General features: G+C 43.2%; 1 long non-coding RNA gene and 21 other non-coding genes across 22 annotated transcripts in view; 1 reads left to right on the forward strand and 21 right to left on the reverse strand.

Annotated features, from left to right (window-relative positions):
* Positions 1-21,915, forward strand: part of LOC124321034 — a 54,274-nt gene that overhangs the window by 5,570 nt on the left and 26,789 nt on the right. The window lies entirely within an intron of this gene.
* Positions 392-613, reverse strand: LOC124322478. The gene has a single exon (XR_006914760.1). It is a non-coding gene; the product is annotated as a small nucleolar RNA U3 (small nucleolar RNA).
* On the reverse strand, positions 1,368-1,486 carry LOC124322664. Its single transcript, XR_006914934.1, has one exon. It is a non-coding gene; the product is annotated as a 5S ribosomal RNA (ribosomal RNA).
* LOC124322675 lies at positions 2,235-2,353 on the reverse strand. Its single transcript, XR_006914945.1, has one exon. It is a non-coding gene; the product is annotated as a 5S ribosomal RNA (ribosomal RNA).
* Positions 2,557-2,679, reverse strand: LOC124322877. The gene has a single exon (XR_006915133.1). It is a non-coding gene; the product is annotated as a U5 spliceosomal RNA (small nuclear RNA).
* Positions 3,254-3,395, reverse strand: LOC124322686. Its single transcript, XR_006914955.1, has one exon. It is a non-coding gene; the product is annotated as a U4 spliceosomal RNA (small nuclear RNA).
* On the reverse strand, positions 3,800-3,889 carry Trnah-gug. The gene is given in 2 exon segments: positions 3,800-3,834; positions 3,853-3,889. It is a non-coding gene; the product is annotated as a tRNA-His (tRNA).
* Positions 4,082-4,245, reverse strand: LOC124322053. The gene has a single exon (XR_006914409.1). It is a non-coding gene; the product is annotated as a U1 spliceosomal RNA (small nuclear RNA).
* LOC124322219 lies at positions 12,804-12,994 on the reverse strand. Its single transcript, XR_006914567.1, has one exon. It is a non-coding gene; the product is annotated as a U2 spliceosomal RNA (small nuclear RNA).
* Positions 13,505-13,726, reverse strand: LOC124322479. The gene has a single exon (XR_006914761.1). It is a non-coding gene; the product is annotated as a small nucleolar RNA U3 (small nucleolar RNA).
* On the reverse strand, positions 14,481-14,599 carry LOC124322687. Its single transcript, XR_006914956.1, has one exon. It is a non-coding gene; the product is annotated as a 5S ribosomal RNA (ribosomal RNA).
* Positions 15,348-15,466, reverse strand: LOC124322698. Its single transcript, XR_006914967.1, has one exon. It is a non-coding gene; the product is annotated as a 5S ribosomal RNA (ribosomal RNA).
* Positions 15,670-15,792, reverse strand: LOC124322878. Its single transcript, XR_006915134.1, has one exon. It is a non-coding gene; the product is annotated as a U5 spliceosomal RNA (small nuclear RNA).
* On the reverse strand, positions 16,367-16,508 carry LOC124322688. Its single transcript, XR_006914957.1, has one exon. It is a non-coding gene; the product is annotated as a U4 spliceosomal RNA (small nuclear RNA).
* Trnah-gug lies at positions 16,913-17,002 on the reverse strand. The gene is given in 2 exon segments: positions 16,913-16,947; positions 16,966-17,002. It is a non-coding gene; the product is annotated as a tRNA-His (tRNA).
* LOC124322054 lies at positions 17,195-17,358 on the reverse strand. Its single transcript, XR_006914410.1, has one exon. It is a non-coding gene; the product is annotated as a U1 spliceosomal RNA (small nuclear RNA).
* On the reverse strand, positions 17,868-18,058 carry LOC124322220. The gene has a single exon (XR_006914568.1). It is a non-coding gene; the product is annotated as a U2 spliceosomal RNA (small nuclear RNA).
* On the reverse strand, positions 18,569-18,790 carry LOC124322480. The gene has a single exon (XR_006914762.1). It is a non-coding gene; the product is annotated as a small nucleolar RNA U3 (small nucleolar RNA).
* Positions 19,545-19,663, reverse strand: LOC124322710. The gene has a single exon (XR_006914978.1). It is a non-coding gene; the product is annotated as a 5S ribosomal RNA (ribosomal RNA).
* On the reverse strand, positions 20,412-20,530 carry LOC124322722. Its single transcript, XR_006914990.1, has one exon. It is a non-coding gene; the product is annotated as a 5S ribosomal RNA (ribosomal RNA).
* On the reverse strand, positions 20,734-20,856 carry LOC124322879. The gene has a single exon (XR_006915135.1). It is a non-coding gene; the product is annotated as a U5 spliceosomal RNA (small nuclear RNA).
* On the reverse strand, positions 21,431-21,572 carry LOC124322689. Its single transcript, XR_006914958.1, has one exon. It is a non-coding gene; the product is annotated as a U4 spliceosomal RNA (small nuclear RNA).

Genomic DNA, 21,915 nt, shown 5'->3' on the forward strand with positions numbered 1-21,915 from the left:
CATTTTTCCAGACGCGACCACTTGATGCTTATAAAGTTCATTTTCATTTGTTTTATTATGCTCATACTGTATTAAGGGAGATACAATTTACGCTGAAGGCGTTGCAAATTTTACTCTCGTTATCACACTAGGTCCTTTTTTTTCAGAATATGGCTTTGCCACGCCACCTGACGACAAAAGCTCTGAACGATAATTAATCATGATTAAATAACAATAACTAAAAGAATGCAATACGATCATAAAGTCATGACACATCCTCAAATTGACCAACCTCACTTTCACAATTTATTTTGCCATACAAGCAGATGATTTAAGGACACGAATACCTGGAATTATTATTAAGATTTATCTCTTTAGATTTTCAAGAATTTAAATTTGTTTTATCATCTCAACCACTCTGAACACGCTAGTTTCCTTCCGCTATTTCACATGGATTTAACGGAAACGGTCCTCAATGACTGTGTTTGATGCTGTCGAGACAGCTACACTCACAGCCTGTTTCACGCTCAGAAACCAGCGTCTTAACTCGTCATCGTGGGTTGAAAGGAGACAAGTTTCTGGTGGGAAACAAGTCAAGATATACTACAGAAATGATCCTGTGAAGTATGATCTTAAATGCAATGTTATTTTGCAGAACTCTAAATAAGGTTTGTACGATCAATGAGCTTTGGCGTAAATTACAGTGCATAGATCGATATTTCGGAATATTAAATTGAGATTTGCAATACTTGACGCACACAGTACATACATTGTCAGGTCTTGCATTTTGTTCATTTATTGAAACACCGAGAAGCTCTTTAATAGTTATAGAACAAGTGACGAGACCAATTTTGGACACAATAAAGAATCCGCGTGCTCATCAAATCAATTTATTACAGTAATGTATTATCGATTGAGAGCCCATTTATCAGCTGGGTGTTTGGCGTGCACCTATAATCCTGCTTCGGGGAGGCTTGGTAGAGTGGATGGCTTGAGTTTAGGAGCCCTGTTTCGTGATACCGCATGTTGATCAGGTGCCCGCACTAAGCTTGACATCAGCATGGATCTGCTAGAGGAATCTAGTAGGTGCAGGTTAGCTAAGGAGGAGCGTAGTGGGTCAGGAGGGAAACCTAGCAGCCAAAAGTTCCCGTGTTCGGCAGTAGTGGGATCGTGCCAGTGAGTGGGCGTCATGCAACAGCCTCAACAAAATAGCCAAACCTCTATCTTTTTTTTTGTCGTTAAAACTACCGAGATCAAACAAACATGCGTTCTACAATATATGGTATCATTAATCAAAGTCCCAGCAATACCCTTTTCAACTAATACCTAAAGAATACATTATATTCCATGTCTCATCTAACTTGGGGAGCAAAAATAAAATTACACCATGCCAACAGCATCCCGTATTCCCAAGCGGTCACCCATCCAAGTACTAACGGGACCCGACATAGCTTAACTTCCGGGAGCTGACGAGACCGGGTGAGTTCTATGTGGTATGGCCGTTGACATCAATTCAGTCGCCATTACCCGACCATATTCGCCTCTAAATCTAGTTCTAATGCTTGCTTACTTTCTGTTCGAAATACACACCAACCTTAGCCAAACAAACGAGGACATATAAGTACATTTGTCAATGGACAACCGAATATAAAATTTGATAATATTTCCAAACGCCACTATTTTTGGCTAACTGTCATTTTTAATTTTCTCGTTCCGGGGATGTCCGATCAATGAGCCAACAATCCAAGTGTCATAAGGCTAACGATTGCTTCCCTTACTTAGCTTGCGTTGCATAAGGATCTCAGAGTCAGAGAGATTAGATAGAGCTGCCCGAAGAAACCACCAACGTACAAGCCTCTCGGCTGTGCCGTGCGCTTCGCGCTTTACTTAGCTTGCGTTGCATAAGGATCTCAGAGCCAGAGAGATTAGATAGAGCTGCCCGAAGAAACCACCAACGTACAAGCCTCTCGGCTGTGCCGTGCGCTTCGCGCACGGCGTTTCAAATATCTTTCAGCAACAAAGAGGTTGGAGGACGTCTAGTAGCCTCTCGGCTGTGCCGTGCGCTTCGCGCACGGCGTTTCAAATATCTTTCAGCAACAAAGAGGTTGGAGGACGTCTAGTAGGCAATATCCAGTAAAAAATACGTTCCTTCCATTTTCAACTAATGCCAAAATAATACATTGTAGTCCATGTAGTATCACCCATCTTGGGAAGCACTTCAATTCAATTGGATTCACAAAAATAAAATAATTCCATGCCAACAGCATCCCGTATTCCCAAGCGGTCACCCATCCAAGTACTAACGGGACCCGACATAGCTTAACTTCCGGGAGCTGACGAGACCGGGTGAGTTCTATGTGGTATGGCCGTTGACATTAAACTAGACGCAATTACCCGACCATATTCGCCTCTAATCTATTACTTGTGCTTGAGATTTATCTTTTTGAAATACACACTAATCTTACCAAAACCACCGAAAAACTATCAGTTTGTCATTTTACAAATGTTGTCAGTATGTAGTAGTAGAATATCTTTGTTTCCGCATACAGACGTTTTTAATTTTTCATTTATTCAAAGTGCCCAATCAGAAGACCGGGCGTTAAAAAAATAAGTCATATAGACTCATCAATGCTCCTAACCACGGAAATCTTTAGTAAAAGGCGAAAGATTTATCCGGGTATTGATTAGAAACCAGAGTAAATAACAGTGGTATGCCTTGTATTTATATTCATTTCAAAATTTTGAAGTGCGCTTGTAAGGTTTTTTTTCGAAACATGCGTTTACATATCAAAATCCTTGTGCAATTCTTTATCAATGGGTACAGTTATTTTAAAGTAAATATCATGTATAAAGCTCGTTAACATGTTTTTGAACGAAACAGTTGTGCGCAGTGTTATTTTTGAAAAAAATGAACGATCTTTATGGTACAAGCCCAACACGTAGGTGGTGGGATCAGATGTTTACCCCGACATTCACCCTACAGCGGTTAACAATTTATTGAACTTCCCCTTTAAACATGGTGGAATCTTTTCACCTTGTCATTTGGAATCACCTTTTCAAATATTTTCCCCGTGTTCACAATGTTCCAACTGACTGATATTAATGGCCTTCAGCGAACGAATTAATCAGCCTTGTCTGACGTGCAATACCAACTAAATGGAAACAAAAATCACTTATACGATTTCACTTTCACCGTTTAATGTTATAAACACACTATGCAACACTCCAATTTTTCTAACTGACTGTAATTTTTTTTTTCTTGTACGCTGAAATGCTCCTGATGGAGCTATCAAAAATTGCCGACGACAAAGATTATTTCACTTCATCGTGGCGGGGTATTGGTTAAAGTTTTCAACTAGCAATAATCACACCTCGGGAGACCCTCATTGGTTATGATATTGCCACTGCGCAAAGCTAAATTATAATCAGAAAAGCAAGTCTACTTAAGCATTTGCTGAATTCGTTCTGCTTGGACGTGTTGGACCAACAATTTCGTTCAGAAATATTCATTTAGATTACCCTAGGCAAATTTTAATTTCCATCTCCCATTGGACTAATACCAACAGGGGACAGTTCATTACATACATGAAATAATTTTTGTCTTAATATCGGGTCAAATACTTGAAATTCTGTAAATGTGTATTTTTCTTCCATACATTTCAACAACTTCCTGCACACACAAAAAAAGGGAGGGGGAATTTCAGGTTTTCATTCCAAATTGTTTTTCACATTATGAACTATTGAAGTGAGCGAGCATTACTTTCCAACCAAACAAAATTTATAGTTAATCTGCGTGTTGACGTGAAAAATCAGTTTTCAGTGCCGTGACCAGGATTCGAACCTGGGTTACTACGGATTCATATCTAGTAGGTACCACAACGTAGGGTCCTAACCACTAGACGATCACGGCCAATCCATTGGCCATGATGATTTATATTAAATTAGCTAAACATGAATTTCATTACTTTGTTGTTTCTTCCCAGAAAGAAAATCTGATGCTTCGCGTATTCCCAAGCGGTCAACCCTACCGTTTACTAACGGGACCAGATTTAGTTCAACTTCCGGCAGATGACAAGAATTTTTCTTACATTTATAGTGTGTTCAGGGAACGGCGCGAACGCAGTCCCCCACTACCAAAAATTGTACTCCCGAGTTAATCACATTTGGATTAATCGCAAGGGTCAGCCCATCCTTAGTGCAATGGAAAGGCCTCGCCCTGGAGGAACCACCTTGGTGATCATGGTTGCCTCTGAGCCAGGTAAGTATGATTGTGGATGCTTTTTCACTTTGTTTAATACTTTGTATACAGCAGAACAATTGTTACGGATGGAAATTTGACACCTCAGCGCCCTTAGGGCACCGAAATTCCCATCCCGGGACAAAGCGGTCCAGACCACAGGCAGTGGCAATTCCGACACCGTAGAGCTAATATCTCTCCCGATTCTCGATCCGAGACAATTCAAGCTCGTTTTGTATCGAACTCATTTTCTCAAATTGTACTCTTTCGTGTCAATACAAAAGTGCTAATTTTTCCCCCCACACTGATCACTCGAATTTATCGACCCGTTATTTCGCTCGTAACAATTGGTGCATCGACCGATGCGACTCGAATCTGACGCCGTCAAACGTGATTAGTGTGCCGTATCCGACCACATCTTCGACATCGAACTTCTTTTGGTAACTCTTTCGTGTTTGTTGTGTTCATTATCAATTTCTGAGCTCCGACAGCTCAGAAATTCCGTGTCACGCAATCCAACAATTTTTTGCCAGTCACGTGGGAAATTTTTCCCCCCAATCCCACCCTCTTTTCATCGTCGTAACGTGGCCATTTGGCTCCAAAACACCAAGCTGCCGCGCCGTAGCAACAGCGAACCCAGCAGGGCCCGCCAAGCTGCCCGTCACAAACAAAGCCGAGAGTCAGCAGGCGTGCAACGGGAGCGGGAACGGCAAGCAAGAAGAGCGCTGTTGATTGAAGAAAGAAGAGAGGAGGAAAGAAGGCGACTGATTGAAGAACGAACGCGTGAGGCTCAGCGAATTTATCAAGAATTGAAAAAATCGGCTAGCCAACAACAACAACTACACAGTGCCGAAAATCAAGAAGAGCAAGAGCAAGAAGAATTCATCCTGCAGCTTGCGATCGAACCATCCGAAAATTACGGTAATATCAATTAGTCCTAAGCTTCGGCTGGTTGGGCTGTTGATACCCGTCTGTTGGCAGCTAGTCCTAGGCTTCGGCCGGTTGGGCTGTTGCTAATTCACTCCGAAGCACTTAGTCCTAGGTTTCGACCAGTTGGGCTGGTGCTAATCCCAAAAATCCGAACATCCGACTCCGAAAAATTCCGAATCCGAACATCCGACGACGAAAAATCCGAACATCCGACTCCGAAAATTCCGACTCCGAACATCCGACTCCGAAAACTCCGAAAATCCGACTCCGAAAATTCCGACTCCGCATCCGACTCCGATTAATCCGTCTCTGAATTTCCGCATTCCGAATTCCGCATTTGACTCTGTCCGTCCCGATCTTTACTGAATCCCGCACCACGCAAGGCCAGCTGGCCGTCAAACGAGTGGGGGTGCAGTAAAAGCCAATCGTCTTTCATCTTCACCTCATCGATCATCATTCTTTTCATCATCGTTTCATCTCACCTTCGTTCGCCGTTCAAACTTTCTGCTTTCCGAGTTATAAGATGGACGCCGATTTAGAAAATCAGCCGGGCCCATCTGACGAATTTGACCAAAGCTCCGACAACAGCGACTCTCCACCGCTGGTCAGTGCAAAGCAATTAAAACGGGAGCGCACGGTTGAAAAAGCAAGACACACCAAGTTGATTACAAAAATCAATCAACACATCGCTGGACTGGGTAGCAAACGGGAGCTAGCAGTGCATCGCGCGTCACTAGCCGATCAACTAGAAGAATGCACAGCGGCTCATGAGCGATACATCAAAGCGCCAGATTTCAACGCAAAGAAAAAAGAAGACCCAAACGACTGGATCAGAAAATGTGAAGCAAAAACGATGGAAGTTTATGGCAAAATCGACAGATATATCCGCACGCCGCGGTCCTCCATACACTCATCGGTCGGCGACGAAGCAGCGTTTAACAACACGTTAACAAAACAACCCGAAAATCCAGACTCGGTAGTTGGTTCATCAGTTTCAAAATCGAAAGCGTCACAACGTTCCGACTCCGCCGCCATCATAAGCGAGATGCAGCAACGTCTAAATCAAGAAGCGGAGTTAAGAAGGAGCGTCGAAGATCAACTTTCAAAAGCGACGATAACTTTGACGCAGATGACCCTCGATTCCGTGAGAATTTCCAGCGAAATCGAACGCAACGCTGAGCTACAACGAAAATTCCAGCAGCAAGCTGATCAGATGGCGAAAGAAAAAAGAGACAGCGACGAGGCCGAACTTCAATATCGAACTCTGGTTGAAAAAGATAAACGAGAGACGAACGAAAAACACGAAAGGGCTATGGAAGCCGTCGACACCCGAATCAAACAGCTAGAAGAGCTGTCACGGCAGAAAAAAGAAGTTGAACGTTCCGAAAAAGCTGAGGCCCCGGGACAGGGAGCCATCCAGAAAAAGCGTGTAGACTTCAGCGGCCACAACACGGAAGTTACAGCTGAAGGGACCAAGGAAACGGACGACAATGGCAACAGAGAATATTTGATTCGACGACCAACACCAAATTTTTCTCGCGACAAACCGGAAGCTGCCAATCCAAGTTCCAATCCTGGCATTTTCAACAGCAGCACCTTTGACGATTTGAATTTAGACGGCGATCAAGATCCGTCATTCAACCGCTACGTTCCGCCTTCCTTTGGAGCGCAAAACTATCAGACGTCATTCTTCCAGCCCACCGCTCCGCTTTTATTCGGAACGCAAAACCATAGTGCGAGATTCTTCCAGTCCACCGCTCCGCCTTCATTTGGAGAAGCGAATAAAAAACCGACAGAAAAAAACGAAAGTCGGAACAGCCCGACAGTCGACTCGTCAAAATGGTCGTTCAACAACACGAAAAGCGGGCCGGCTGCTGGCAACACCCCGAACCGAAAATCCGTATTCCGAATGCCGCGACTAGATCTTGACCCGTTCGATGGCGATCCAAGAAAGTGGCCGACTTTCATCGCCAATTTTAGAGATTTAGTCAACGACGATCAGGCGATATCAAGCACTCAAAAAATGGCGCTTCTCCGAAGTTGTTTGAAATCAAACATTCAGCAGAGTCTGGGTGATTGTCTAAACGATCCAGCTTTGTATGAAGCAGCGCTTGAAGAGCTCGAGTGTACATATGGCCATCCTCATCTAATTTCAAGAACGTACATTAGAAGCATTCTTGATCTTCCGAAAGTTCCGCATTTTAACGACTATCGAGCCCTCTTAGGATTTTCTACGTCCCTGCGTGGCGCCGTGTCGTCGCTGAAAAATGGCGGCTACGAAAATGAGCTGAATTCCGGCGGCCTACTAGAAATAATTCTCGACAAGCTCCCTGCTGACATTCAAAGCAAGTGGGGGAAGAAGATAGTAAAAGTACACCCGCAATTCCTGACTCTGCAAGATTTTGTACCGTGGCTGCACACCATCGTGAAAGCCGAAATGGTTGTGAAGCACGCCAAAGCGTCAAATTCTCAACCGACAGAAGGAAAAGCTGGACGACAAGACCGAAAACCGGGCCGGCAAATTCAAAGCAAATTGAATTTGCCCGTCTCACCAACGATCCTCTCGATATCGACCGCATCGAACTCGAATCCGAAACCGAAGGTTCAGAACACCGTTCAATTCAAGAACCTAAAAGAATGTCTTGTTTGCAACGGCAATCACAAGCTCCAAGACTGCAAGAAATTCTCCGATTTATCCGTAATCGCAAGGAGCGACCTCATCAAGAAAAATGGTTGCTGTCTTCGGTGCCTTGAAAAAGGTCATTTAGGTCGCGATTGTAGCAGCAGCAAAAAGTGTGGTGTCGACGAGTGTCAACACAACCATCATAGTCTCCTACATGGCGCGCCGCGATTATTTCCGAAGCCGTCCGTCAGTGCGACGACCGAAAGTCCAGCAACAGCAGTGTCGACAAAGCGAAACGACAGTGGAACCGGCGGGACCGCCGGATCGACCCATTGCTACACCTGCGCCATCCGCGAGAAGGACAGATCATGGTCCGTGCTGTTGGCCGTCGTGCCAATCACAATCTGGAATGGCAAGAAAAATCTCGACACGTTTGGACTGTTGGACCCTGGCAGCGAAGCGTCTCTTATCTTAGATCATGCGGCCGACAAAATTGGATTGACCGGACAGGCCCAAACGATCCGTCTGAGAACCTTCCATGGCCAAGATCCGGATATTCCGACGCGCACCGTCAACTTCGACATTTCTCCGAGAGACGACCAATCACGATTCAAAACTATGAATGCATTGACCGTCCCGCAATTGAATTTTGCAAAGAAGAAATGCCACTGGCCCAGCGTCAAGAAAGAATGGAATCATCTGGCTGATTTAGATTTGCCCACGTTTGACTCAGCCCTCGTCACCGTCATTATAGGGCGAGATATACGTGGTGCTCATCGTATTCTAGAAGAACGCTGCCACTCCGGAGACACTGGCCCAGACGCTATTTTAACGCCATTTGGCTGGTGCGTAGCCGGTGCAGTGCCATCACGAGTGTTCGAGGCCTCCGAAAGAAGACCCGGGATTTATCAAATCCATTTTCAGCCATCCGACTTAGAGTTGAGAGAAGATATCGCGAGGCTGTGGCAAACCGAAGCCTTCGGTGTCCAGAAACCAACTCAGCCGATTCTCTCTCCCGAAAACCGGAAGGCGATGGACATCCTTGAAAAATCTATCCGCCACACCGGAGAGCGACAAGAAGTCGCATTAATGTGGAAGGAAGAAACCGCAGTGCTGCCAAACAACTATTCGTCGGCGGTGCAGCAGCTGCAACATTTGTCCAAGCGCTTCAAACGAGACCCAGCGTACGGCGAAAAATATAACAAGGTCATTCAAGAATACTTGTCGCTCGGCCACGCTATTCCTGTCGATCCGTCTGACACAGGTACGCCCGGTCGCTTGTTTTATTTGCCACATCATGGTGTCACGTCCGTGAATAAGCCGGACAAAGTCCGCGTCGTTTTCAACTGCTCGGCTCGGCATAATGGAATCAGCCTCAACGACATGCTCTACCAAGGCCCGGATTTATTAACCAGCCAAGTCGCAGTCCTCCTCCGCTTCCGTCAATTCCCGGTACCGATTGCCGGAGACATTGAAAAAATGTACCATCAGGTGCAAGTTCCAGCAAGCGATCAATCCGCTCTTCGTTTCCTGTATCAGGCGCCTGGGAGTAACGAACCAATCAAAGTGTTCCAAATGACACGACATGTTTTCGGTGCCGTTTCATCACCAACGACGTGCATTTTCGCTTTGAGAAAAACCGCCGAAGATAATCGACATCTTTATCCGAAGGTTGCCGATCTCGTGTTGTCGAACACGTATGTCGACAATCTACTCTACTCCGCCGAAAACGAAGAAGAAGCCATTCGCGACGCCAAGGACTTCAAGGCCCTATGCCTAACCGGTGGATTTAACGTTGTACAGTGGATGTCGTCATCCCGCCGTGTTCTCTCGACAGTCGCTCCGTCCGAGCTCTCTCGTCCTCATCTCGACTTTAATTCTGAGCTGCTCCCGGTCGAAAGAGCGCTCGGCATCCTGTTGGATTGGGAGACCGATCAATTCATGTATCGAGTCGAACTGAAACCGGCATCGACCATGCGTGAAGTGCTGCAAGGTTTATCGAAGGTCCACGACCCTCTTGGCCTCATTGCCCCCGCCATTTTGCCAGCCCGAATCTTAATGCAAGATATATGGCACAGCCGGTGCGGATGGGACGACGAGCTGGACCAAGAATTCCGAAAAATTTGGGCAAATTGGACCATCGAGCTAAAACTTCTCGAAAAACTCCGCATTCCGCGTTGCATCCGCCGCGTGTCCCACCCCGTTCAGCTGGAACTTCATGCGTTCAGCGATGCCAGCGAAAATGGTTTTGGTGCGTGTGTTTATCTCCGATGTTCATATTCGGACGAAGACGTTAGTGTCGCCTTAGTGCTTGGCAAGGCAAGAGTGGCACCGTTGAAACAGTTATCGATCCCGCGACTCGAACTTCAAGGAGCTGTTTTGGCCGCTCGACTCGTCAGCACAGTCCGACAAGAAATGAATTTGATGGACGTCTCAAAAACATATTGGACCGACTCGCAAACAGTCCTTCAGTGGATTCATTCGACGTCCCGTCGCTACCACGCTTTTGTAGCTCACCGAATAACCGAAATCGTCGACCAGTCAGTGGCAAAAGAGTGGCGACATATTCCGGGCGAGCTCAATCCAGCAGACGACGCTTCGCGTGGCATTCCAGCGTCATCTTTAAACCCGAAACACCGTTGGTTTTGTGGGCCATCATTTCTCCGGATGCCCCGCGAAAACTGGCCAGCGCCCGAACAAATTTCCGAGCCCAGCTCTGACGATCCAGAAGTTGCCCCGTCACGCTGGATGGGAGCGATTTCGAGCGAACCCATCCACCCGCTAATCCGCATTGCCGAACGTGTGTCAACTATGGACAAATTCAAATCATCCGTCGGCTGGCTACGGCGCTTTGCGCGAAATTATTCGTCAAAGGTAAAGCTCCAATCAACGCCCAGCTTTTTATCCGTCCCCGAGCTCCGCACGGCAATGACGTTCGCCTTCCGCATCGATCAACAACATTATTTCGCCCGTGAGTTGGAATTTCTCCGCAAAAGGCGCCCATTGCCCGTCGATTCAAAGCTGGTACATCATACCCCCTTTCTCGACGTCAATTCCGTCATGAGAGTCGGTGGCCGTCTAGATAGAAGCGCATTCAACGAAGATATGAAGCATCCTATCATCCTCCATCACGAAAGTAAATTGGCCCGATTGGTTATTCGTGAGCGACACATTTATCTCGAACATTCGCGACCTGATCGCACGCTCCACGATGTCCGATCGCGGTATTACATCCCGAAGCTGAGACGTATTATAAAATCCGTCGTCGGAGAGTGTGCAAGATGTCGGCTGTTACGCTCAAAACCAGCCCCGCCAATTATGGCTCCTCTTCCGTCTTACCGTCTCCGCCCGTTCACTCGACCATTTTCCGGAACGGGAATAGACTACTTTGGACCGATGACCATCACCATGCTCCGACGATCGTTGAAAAGATGGGGCGTGATGTTCACCTGTTTAACGACCAGAGCCGTCCACATCGAACTCGCCGAAACGCTGTCGACCGACTCGTTTCTTCTCGCTTTCTGGCGATTTGCAAATGTACGAGGGTGCCCTGGTGTCGTTTATAGCGACAACGGCACAAACTTAGTCGCCGGCGAAAAGGAAATTTCCGAAGGTCTGGCGCGGTTCAATCAAGAAAGAATTGGATCGAAATTGGCGAAACGCGGCATCGAATGGCACTTCTCTCCTCCCGTCGCGCCGCATTTTGGCGGTTCATGGGAACGCCTTATTCAGTCCGCAAAATCCGCACTACGCATCATTCTCAACGGTCGGACAGCGTCCAACGAAATTCTGCAATCTGCCTTAGTCGGGGCAGCAGCGTTAATGAATGGACGCCCTCTCGAATATGTCCCGGTCGACCCGCAAGATCCCATTCCGTTGACCCCCAATCATTTTCTTCTCCTCGAAGCTCATCCGAACGAACCTCTGGACGTCATCGATCTGTCAGAAAAACCAACCACCAAAGGATGGAGAGCAGCTCAAGATCTTATCACTCATTTCTGGCGTAGGTGGCTCCGCGAGATCGTCCCGAAACTTAATTCTCGATCAAAATGGACAGCGCCGAATCGAAATATCGCTGTCAACGATATTGTCTTGATTGTTGATCCAGCCACTCGAAGAGGTGAGTGGCCGCTCGGCCGCGTCCACGAAGTCTTTCCCGACCTCAACGGCACCGTTCGCTCCGCATCCGTCGCTATTTGGTCCGGAAAAGGCACCGAAACGAAACTTTGGACCCGAGCGGCTCATCAGCTGTGTGTGCTGGAAACCGAAGAACGCGATGTTTCGGACATCCGAAACAGGGCCGGCTGTGTTACGGATGGAAATTTGACACCTCAGCGCCCTTAGGGCACCGAAATTACCATCCCGGGACAAAGCGGTCCAGACCACAGGCAGTGGCAATTCCGACACCGTAGAGCTAATATCTCTCCCGATTCTCGATCCGAGACAATTCAAGCTCGTTTTGTATCGAACTCATTTTCTCAAATTGTACTCTTTCGTGTCAATACAAAAGTGCTAATTTTTCCCCCCACACTGATCACTCGAATTTATCGACCCGTTATTTCGCTCGTAACAACAATATTGACAAAGAGTGTTCAAGTATTTGACTGACGTTTAGAGAATACCACCCACTTTCTTTCATCGACTTGAATTACGAACTCGAGCAAAATATAGTAAATAAAGCTCAGTATTTATTTCATGGTCTTGATCTTTGCAAATACTTTTCAAGAAACAAATTGCTTGTTTTTTTTCATTTGGTCGTCCAATTGGCAAATAAGAAAATAAGAAAATCGACTTTTCATATGAAAATACACGCATCTTCATATTTAAAAAAAAAACATCACATCGAAAGATGAACAGTACTAATTAGTTAACACAATCAAGTACGTATTTTTTTATGCTTTTCTTGATATTACGAAAAAAATACAATTAGAAAAAATTACAAACATGTCTACATGACAGTTTTGCAATTATACATGGTCTTTTATTATACGGTGCTAAGACAATTTCTGTTTTATTCAATATGTTCTCCCTCATAGAGGGTGAGCCGATCCCGGAGGTACTGCAATACCGGGTCAACCCGTGGCGGGAGCAGTGCAAGCACTGTATTCCCACCGTATGCCAAAAATCAGTTTAATATTCTGGGGTCCATTTGAACCCGTATCAGATATTAAGCTGATAAGAACAGATACTACACTTTGATCTTAGCCAAAAGGCCGAGAAGCGATAATGTTACAAGGATTACTGCCCAAAATAACCACTGAGGTTCAACACATTTCCGGTGGTGTACGAAGAATACTCATATCACTCAAAACATTCAAGAAATGCTATAAAATATTGAGTTGTTCATTTTTCCAGACGCGACCACTTGATGCTTATAAAGTTCATTTTCATTTGTTTTATTATGCTCATACTGTATTAAGGGAGATACAATTTACGCTGAAGGCGTTGCAAATTTTACTCTCGTTATCACACTAGGTCCTTTTTTTTCAGAATATGGCTTTGCCACGCCACCTGACGACAAAAGCTCTGAACGATAATTAATCATGATTAAATAACAATAACTAAAAGAATGCAATACGATCATAAAGTCATGACACATCCTCAAATTGACCAACCTCACTTTCACAATTTATTTTGCCATACAAGCAGATGATTTAAGGACACGAATACCTGGAATTATTATTAAGATTTATCTCTTTAGATTTTCAAGAATTTAAATTTGTTTTATCATCTCAACCACTCTGAACACGCTAGTTTCCTTCCGCTATTTCACATGGATTTAACGGAAACGGTCCTCAATGACTGTGTTTGATGCTGTCGAGACAGCTACACTCACAGCCTGTTTCACGCTCAGAAACCAGCGTCTTAACTCGTCATCGTGGGTTGAAAGGAGACAAGTTTCTGGTGGGAAACAAGTCAAGATATACTACAGAAATGATCCTGTGAAGTATGATCTTAAATGCAATGTTATTTTGCAGAACTCTAAATAAGGTTTGTACGATCAATGAGCTTTGGCGTAAATTACAGTGCATAGATCGATATTTCGGAATATTAAATTGAGATTTGCAATACTTGACGCACACAGTACATACATTGTCAGGTCTTGCATTTTGTTCATTTATTGAAACACCGAGAAGCTCTTTAATAGTTATAGAACAAGTGACGAGACCAATTTTGGACACAATAAAGAATCCGCGTGCTCATCAAATCAATTTATTACAGTAATGTATTATCGATTGAGAGCCCATTTATCAGCTGGGTGTTTGGCGTGCACCTATAATCCTGCTTCGGGGAGGCTTGGTAGAGTGGATGGCTTGAGTTTAGGAGCCCTGTTTCGTGATACCGCATGTTGATCAGGTGCCCGCACTAAGCTTGACATCAGCATGGATCTGCTAGAGGAATCTAGTAGGTGCAGGTTAGCTAAGGAGGAGCGTAGTGGGTCAGGAGGGAAACCTAGCAGCCAAAAGTTCCCGTGTTCGGCAGTAGTGGGATCGTGCCAGTGAGTGGGCGTCATGCAACAGCCTCAACAAAATAGCCAAACCTCTATCTTTTTTTTTGTCGTTAAAACTACCGAGATCAAACAAACATGCGTTCTACAATATATGGTATCATTAATCAAAGTCCCAGCAATACCCTTTTCAACTAATACCTAAAGAATACATTATATTCCATGTCTCATCTAACTTGGGGAGCAAAAATAAAATTACACCATGCCAACAGCATCCCGTATTCCCAAGCGGTCACCCATCCAAGTACTAACGGGACCCGACATAGCTTAACTTCCGGGAGCTGACGAGACCGGGTGAGTTCTATGTGGTATGGCCGTTGACATCAATTCAGTCGCCATTACCCGACCATATTCGCCTCTAAATCTAGTTCTAATGCTTGCTTACTTTCTGTTCGAAATACACACCAACCTTAGCCAAACAAACGAGGACATATAAGTACATTTGTCAATGGACAACCGAATATAAAATTTGATAATATTTCCAAACGCCACTATTTTTGGCTAACTGTCATTTTTAATTTTCTCGTTCCGGGGATGTCCGATCAATGAGCCAACAATCCAAGTGTCATAAGGCTAACGATTGCTTCCCTTACTTAGCTTGCGTTGCATAAGGATCTCAGAGTCAGAGAGATTAGATAGAGCTGCCCGAAGAAACCACCAACGTACAAGCCTCTCGGCTGTGCCGTGCGCTTCGCGCTTTACTTAGCTTGCGTTGCATAAGGATCTCAGAGCCAGAGAGATTAGATAGAGCTGCCCGAAGAAACCACCAACGTACAAGCCTCTCGGCTGTGCCGTGCGCTTCGCGCACGGCGTTTCAAATATCTTTCAGCAACAAAGAGGTTGGAGGACGTCTAGTAGCCTCTCGGCTGTGCCGTGCGCTTCGCGCACGGCGTTTCAAATATCTTTCAGCAACAAAGAGGTTGGAGGACGTCTAGTAGGCAATATCCAGTAAAAAATACGTTCCTTCCATTTTCAACTAATGCCAAAATAATACATTGTAGTCCATGTAGTATCACCCATCTTGGGAAGCACTTCAATTCAATTGGATTCACAAAAATAAAATAATTCCATGCCAACAGCATCCCGTATTCCCAAGCGGTCACCCATCCAAGTACTAACGGGACCCGACATAGCTTAACTTCCGGGAGCTGACGAGACCGGGTGAGTTCTATGTGGTATGGCCGTTGACATTAAACTAGACGCAATTACCCGACCATATTCGCCTCTAATCTATTACTTGTGCTTGAGATTTATCTTTTTGAAATACACACTAATCTTACCAAAACCACCGAAAAACTATCAGTTTGTCATTTTACAAATGTTGTCAGTATGTAGTAGTAGAATATCTTTGTTTCCGCATACAGACGTTTTTAATTTTTCATTTATTCAAATTGCCCAATCAGAAGACCGGGCGTTAAAAAAATAAGTCATATAGACTCATCAATGCTCCTAACCACGGAAATCTTTAGTAAAAGGCGAAAGATTTATCCGGGTATTGATTAGAAACCAGAGTAAATAACAGTGGTATGCCTTGTATTTATATTCATTTAAAAATTTTGAAGTGCGCTTGTAAGGTTTTTTTTCGAAACATGCGTTTACATATCAAAATCCTTGTGCAATTCTTTATCAATGGGTACAGTTATTTTAAAGTAAATATCATGTATAAAGCTCGTTAACATGTTTTTGAACGAAACAGTTGTGCGCAGTGTTATTTTTGAAAAAAATGAACGATCTTTATGGTACAAGCCCAACACGTAGGTGGTGGGATCAGATGTTTACCCCGACATTCACCCTACAGCGGTTAACAATTTATTGAACTTCCCCTTTAAACATGGTGGAATCTTTTCACCTTGTCATTTGGAATCACCTTTTCAAATATTTTCCCCGTGTTCACAATGTTCCAACTGACTGATATTAATGGCCTTCAGCGAACGAATTAATCAGCCTTGTCTGACGTGCAATACCAACTAAATGGAAACAAAAATCACTTATACGATTTCACTTTCACCGTTTAATGTTATAAACACACTATGCAACACTCCAATTTTTCTAACTGACTGTAATTTTTTTTTTCTTGTACGCTGAAATGCTCCTGATGGAGCTATCAAAAATTGCCGACGACAAAGATTATTTCACTTCATCGTGGCGGGGTATTGGTTAAAGTTTTCAACTAGCAATAATCACACCTCGGGAGACCCTCATTGGTTATGATATTGCCACTGCGCAAAGCTAAATTATAATCAGAAAAGCAAGTCTACTTAAGCATTTGCTGAATTCGTTCTGCTTGGACGTGTTGGACCAACAATTTCGTTCAGAAATATTCATTTAGATTACCCTAGGCAAATTTTAATTTCCATCTCCCATTGGACTAATACCAACAGGGGACAGTTCATTACATACATGAAATAATTTTTGTCTTAATATCGGGTCAAATACTTGAAATTCTGTAAATGTGTATTTTTCTTCCATACATTTCAACAACTTCCTGCACACACAAAAAAAGGGAGGGGGAATTTCAGGTTTTCATTCCAAATTGTTTTTCACATTATGAACTATTGAAGTGAGCGAGCATTACTTTCCAACCAAACAAAATTTATAGTTAATCTGCGTGTTGACGTGAAAAATCAGTTTTCAGTGCCGTGACCAGGATTCGAACCTGGGTTACTACGGATTCATATCTAGTAGGTACCACAACGTAGGGTCCTAACCACTAGACGATCACGGCCAATCCATTGGCCATGATGATTTATATTAAAGTAGCTAAACATGAATTTCATTACTTTGTTGTTTCTTCCCAGAAAGAAAATCTGATGCTTCGCGTATTCCCAAGCGGTCAACCCTACCGTTTACTAACGGGACCAGATTTAGTTCAACTTCCGGCAGATGACAAGAATTTTTCTTACATTTATAGTGTGTTCAGGGAACGGCGCGAACGCAGTCCCCCACTACCAAAAATTGTACTCCCGAGTTAATCACATTTGGATTAATCGCAAGGGTCAGCCCATCCTTAGTGCAATGGAAAGGCCTCGCCCTGGAGGAACCACCTTGGTGATCATGGTTGCCTCTGAGCCAGGTAAGTATGATTGTGGATGCTTTTTCACTTTGTTTAATACTTTGTATACAGCAGAACAATATTGACAAAGAGTGTTCAAGTATTTGACTGACGTTTAGAGAATACCACCCACTTTCTTTCATCGACTTGAATTACGAACTCGAGCAAAATATAGTAAATAAAGCTCAGTATTTATTTCATGGTCTTGATCTTTGCAAATACTTTTCAAGAAACAAATTGCTTGTTTTTTTTCATTTGGTCGTCCAATTGGCAAATAAGAAAATAAGAAAATCGACTTTTCATATGAAAATACACGCATCTTCATATTTAAAAAAAAAACATCACATCGAAAGATGAACAGTACTAATTAGTTAACACAATCAAGTACGTATTTTTTTATGCTTTTCTTGATATTACGAAAAAAATACAATTAGAAAAAATTACAAACATGTCTACATGACAGTTTTGCAATTATACATGGTCTTTTATTATACGGTGCTAAGACAATTTCTGTTTTATTCAATATGTTCTCCCTCATAGAGGGTGAGCCGATCCCGGAGGTACTGCAATACCGGGTCAACCCGTGGCGGGAGCAGTGCAAGCACTGTATTCCCACCGTATGCCAAAAATCAGTTTAATATTCTGGGGTCCATTTGAACCCGTATCAGATATTAAGCTGATAAGAACAGATACTACACTTTGATCTTAGCCAAAAGGCCGAGAAGCGATAATGTTACAAGGATTACTGCCCAAAATAACCACTGAGGTTCAACACATTTCCGGTGGTGTACGAAGAATACTCATATCACTCAAAACATTCAAGAAATGCTATAAAATATTGAGTTGTTCATTTTTCCAGACGCGACCACTTGATGCTTATAAAGTTCATTTTCATTTGTTTTATTATGCTCATACTGTATTAAGGGAGATACAATTTACGCTGAAGGCGTTGCAAATTTTACTCTCGTTATCACACTAGGTCCTTTTTTTTCAGAATATGGCTTTGCCACGCCACCTGACGACAAAAGCTCTGAACGATAATTAATCATGATTAAATAACAATAACTAAAAGAATGCAATACGATCATAAAGTCATGACACATCCTCAAATTGACCAACCTCACTTTCACAATTTATTTTGCCATACAAGCAGATGATTTAAGGACACGAATACCTGGAATTATTATTAAGATTTATCTCTTTAGATTTTGAAGAATTTAAATTTGTTTTATCATCTCAACCACTCTGAACACGCTAGTTTCCTTCCGCTATTTCACATGGATTTAACGGAAACGGTCCTCAATGACTGTGTTTGATGCTGTCGAGACAGCTACACTCACAGCCTGTTTCACGCTCAGAAACCAGCGTCTTAACTCGTCATCGTGGGTTGAAAGGAGACAAGTTTCTGGTGGGAAACAAGTCAAGATATACTACAGAAATGATCCTGTGAAGTATGATCTTAAATGCAATGTTATTTTGCAGAACTCTAAATAAGGTTTGTACGATCAATGAGCTTTGGCGTAAATTACAGTGCATAGATCGATATTTCGGAATATTAAATTGAGATTTGCAATACTTGACGCACACAGTACATACATTGTCAGGTCTTGCATTTTGTTCATTTATTGAAACACCGAGAAGCTCTTTAATAGTTATAGAACAAGTGACGAGACCAATTTTGGACACAATAAAGAATCCGCGTGCTCATCAAATCAATTTATTACAGTAATGTATTATCGATTGAGAGCCCATTTATCAGCTGGGTGTTTGGCGTGCACCTATAATCCTGCTTCGGGGAGGCTTGGTAGAGTGGATGGCTTGAGTTTAGGAGCCCTGTTTCGTGATACCGCATGTTGATCAGGTGCCCGCACTAAGCTTGACATCAGCATGGATCTGCTAGAGGAATCTAGTAGGTGCAGGTTAGCTAAGGAGGAGCGTAGTGGGTCAGGAGGGAAACCTAGCAGCCAAAAGTTCCCGTGTTCGGTAGTAGTGGGATCGTGCCAGTGAGTGGGCGTCATGCAACAGCCTCAACAAAATAGCCAAACCTCTATCTTTTTTTTTGTCGTTAAAACTACCGAGATCAAACAAACATGCGTTCTACAATATATGGTATCATTAATCAAAGTCCCAGCAATACCCTTTTCAACTAATACCTAAAGAATACATTATATTCCATGTCTCATCTAACTTGGGGAGCAAAAATAAAATTACACCATGCCAACAGCATCCCGTATTCCCAAGCGGTCACCCATCCAAGTACTAACGGGACCCGACATAGCTTAACTTCCGGGAGCTGACGAGACCGGGTGAGTTCTATGTGGTATGGCCGTTGACATCAATTCAGTCGCCATTACCCGACCATATTCGCCTCTAAATCTAGTTCTAATGCTTGCTTACTTTCTGTTCGAAATACACACCAACCTTAGCCAAACAAACGAGGACATATAAGTACATTTGTCAATGGACAACCGAATATAAAATTTGATAATATTTCCAAACGCCACTATTTTTGGCTAACTGTCATTTTTAATTTTCTCGTTCCGGGGATGTCCGATCAATGAGCCAACAATCCAAGTGTCATAAGGCTAACGATTGCTTCCCTTACTTAGCTTGCGTTGCATAAGGATCTCAGAGTCAGAGAGATTAGATAGAGCTGCCCGAAGAAACCACCAACGTACAAGCCTCTCGGCTGTGCCGTGCGCTTCGCGCTTTACTTAGCTTGCGTTGCATAAGGATCTCAGAGCCAGAGAGATTAGATAGAGCTGCCCGAAGAAACCACCAACGTACAAGCCTCTCGGCTGTGCCGTGCGCTTCGCGCACGGCGTTTCAAATATCTTTCAGCAACAAAGAGGTTGGAGGACGTCTAGTAGCCTCTCGGCTGTGCCGTGCGCTTCGCGCACGGCGTTTCAAATATCTTTCAGCAACAAAGAGGTTGGAGGACGTCTAGTAGGCAATATCCAGTAAAAAATACGTTCCTTCCATTTTCAACTAATGCCAAAATAATACATTGTAGTCCATGTAGTATCACCCATCTTGGGAAGCACTTCAATTCAATTGGATTCACAAAAATAAAATAATTCCATGCCAACAGCATCCCGTATTCCCAAGCGGTCACCCATCCAAGTACTAACGGGACCCGACATAGCTTAACTTCCGGGAGCTGACGAGACCGGGTGAGTTCTATGTGGTATGGCCGTTGACATTAAACTAGACGCAATTACCCGACCATATTCGCCTCTAATCTATTACTTGTGCTTGAGATCTATCTTTTTGAAATACACACTAATCTTACCAAAACCACCGAAAAACTATCAGTTTGTCATTTTACAAATGTTGTCAGTATGTAGTAGTAGAATATCTTTGTTTCCGCATACAGACGTTTTTAATTTTTCATTTATTCAAAGTGCCCAATCAGAAGACCGGGCGTTAAAAAAATAAGTCATATAGACTCATCAATGCTCCTAACCACGGAAATCTTTAGTAAAAGGCGAAAGATTTATCCGGGTATTGATTAGAAACCAGAGTAAATAACAGTGGTATGCCTTGTATTTATATTCATTTCAAAATTTTGAAGTGCGCTTGTAAGGTTTTTTTTCGAAACATGCGTTTACATATCAAAATCCTTGTGCAATTCTTTATCAATGGGTACAGTTATTTTAAAGTAAATATCATGTATAAAGCTCGTTAACATGTTTTTGAACGAAACAGTTGTGCGCAGTGTTATTTTTGAAAAAAATGAACGATCTTTATGGTACAAGCCCAACACGTAGGTGGTGGGATCAGATGTTTACCCCGACATTCACCCTACAGCGGTTAACAATTTATTGAACTTCCCCTTTAAACATGGTGGAATCTTTTCACCTTGTCATTTGGAATCACCTTTTCAAATATTTTCCCCGTGTTCACAATGTTCCAACTGACTGATATTAATGGCCTTCAGCGAACGAATTAATCAGCCTTGTCTGACGTGCAATACCAACTAAATGGAAACAAAAATCACTTATACGATTTCACTTTCACCGTTTAATGTTATAAACACACTATGCAACACTCCAATTTTTCTAACTGACTGTAATTTTTTTTTTCTTGTACGCTGAAATGCTCCTGATGGAGCTATCAAAAATTGCCGACGACAAAGATTATTTCACTTCATCGTGGCGGGGTATTGGTTAAAGTTTTCAACTAGCAATAATCACACCTCGGGAGACCCTCATTGGTTATGATATTGCCACTGCGCAAAGCTAAATTATAATCAGAAAAGCAAGTCTACTTAAGCATTTGCTGAATTCGTTCTGCTTGGACGTGTTGGACCAACAATTTCGTTCAGAAATATTCATTTAGATTACCCTAGGCAAATTTTAATTTCCATCTCCCATTGGACTAATACCAACAGGGGACAGTTCATTACATACATGAAATAATTTTTGTCTTAATATCGGGTCAAATACTTGAAATTCTGTAAATGTGTATTTTTCTTCCATACATTTCAACAACTTCCTGCACACACAAAAAAAGGGAGGGGGAATTTCAGGTTTTCATTCCAAATTGTTTTTCACATTATGAACTATTGAAGTGAGCGAGCATTA

This window comes from Daphnia pulicaria, chromosome 1, assembly GCF_021234035.1.
Source record: "Daphnia pulicaria isolate SC F1-1A chromosome 1, SC_F0-13Bv2, whole genome shotgun sequence".
Taxonomy (NCBI): domain Eukaryota; kingdom Metazoa; phylum Arthropoda; class Branchiopoda; order Diplostraca; family Daphniidae; genus Daphnia; species Daphnia pulicaria.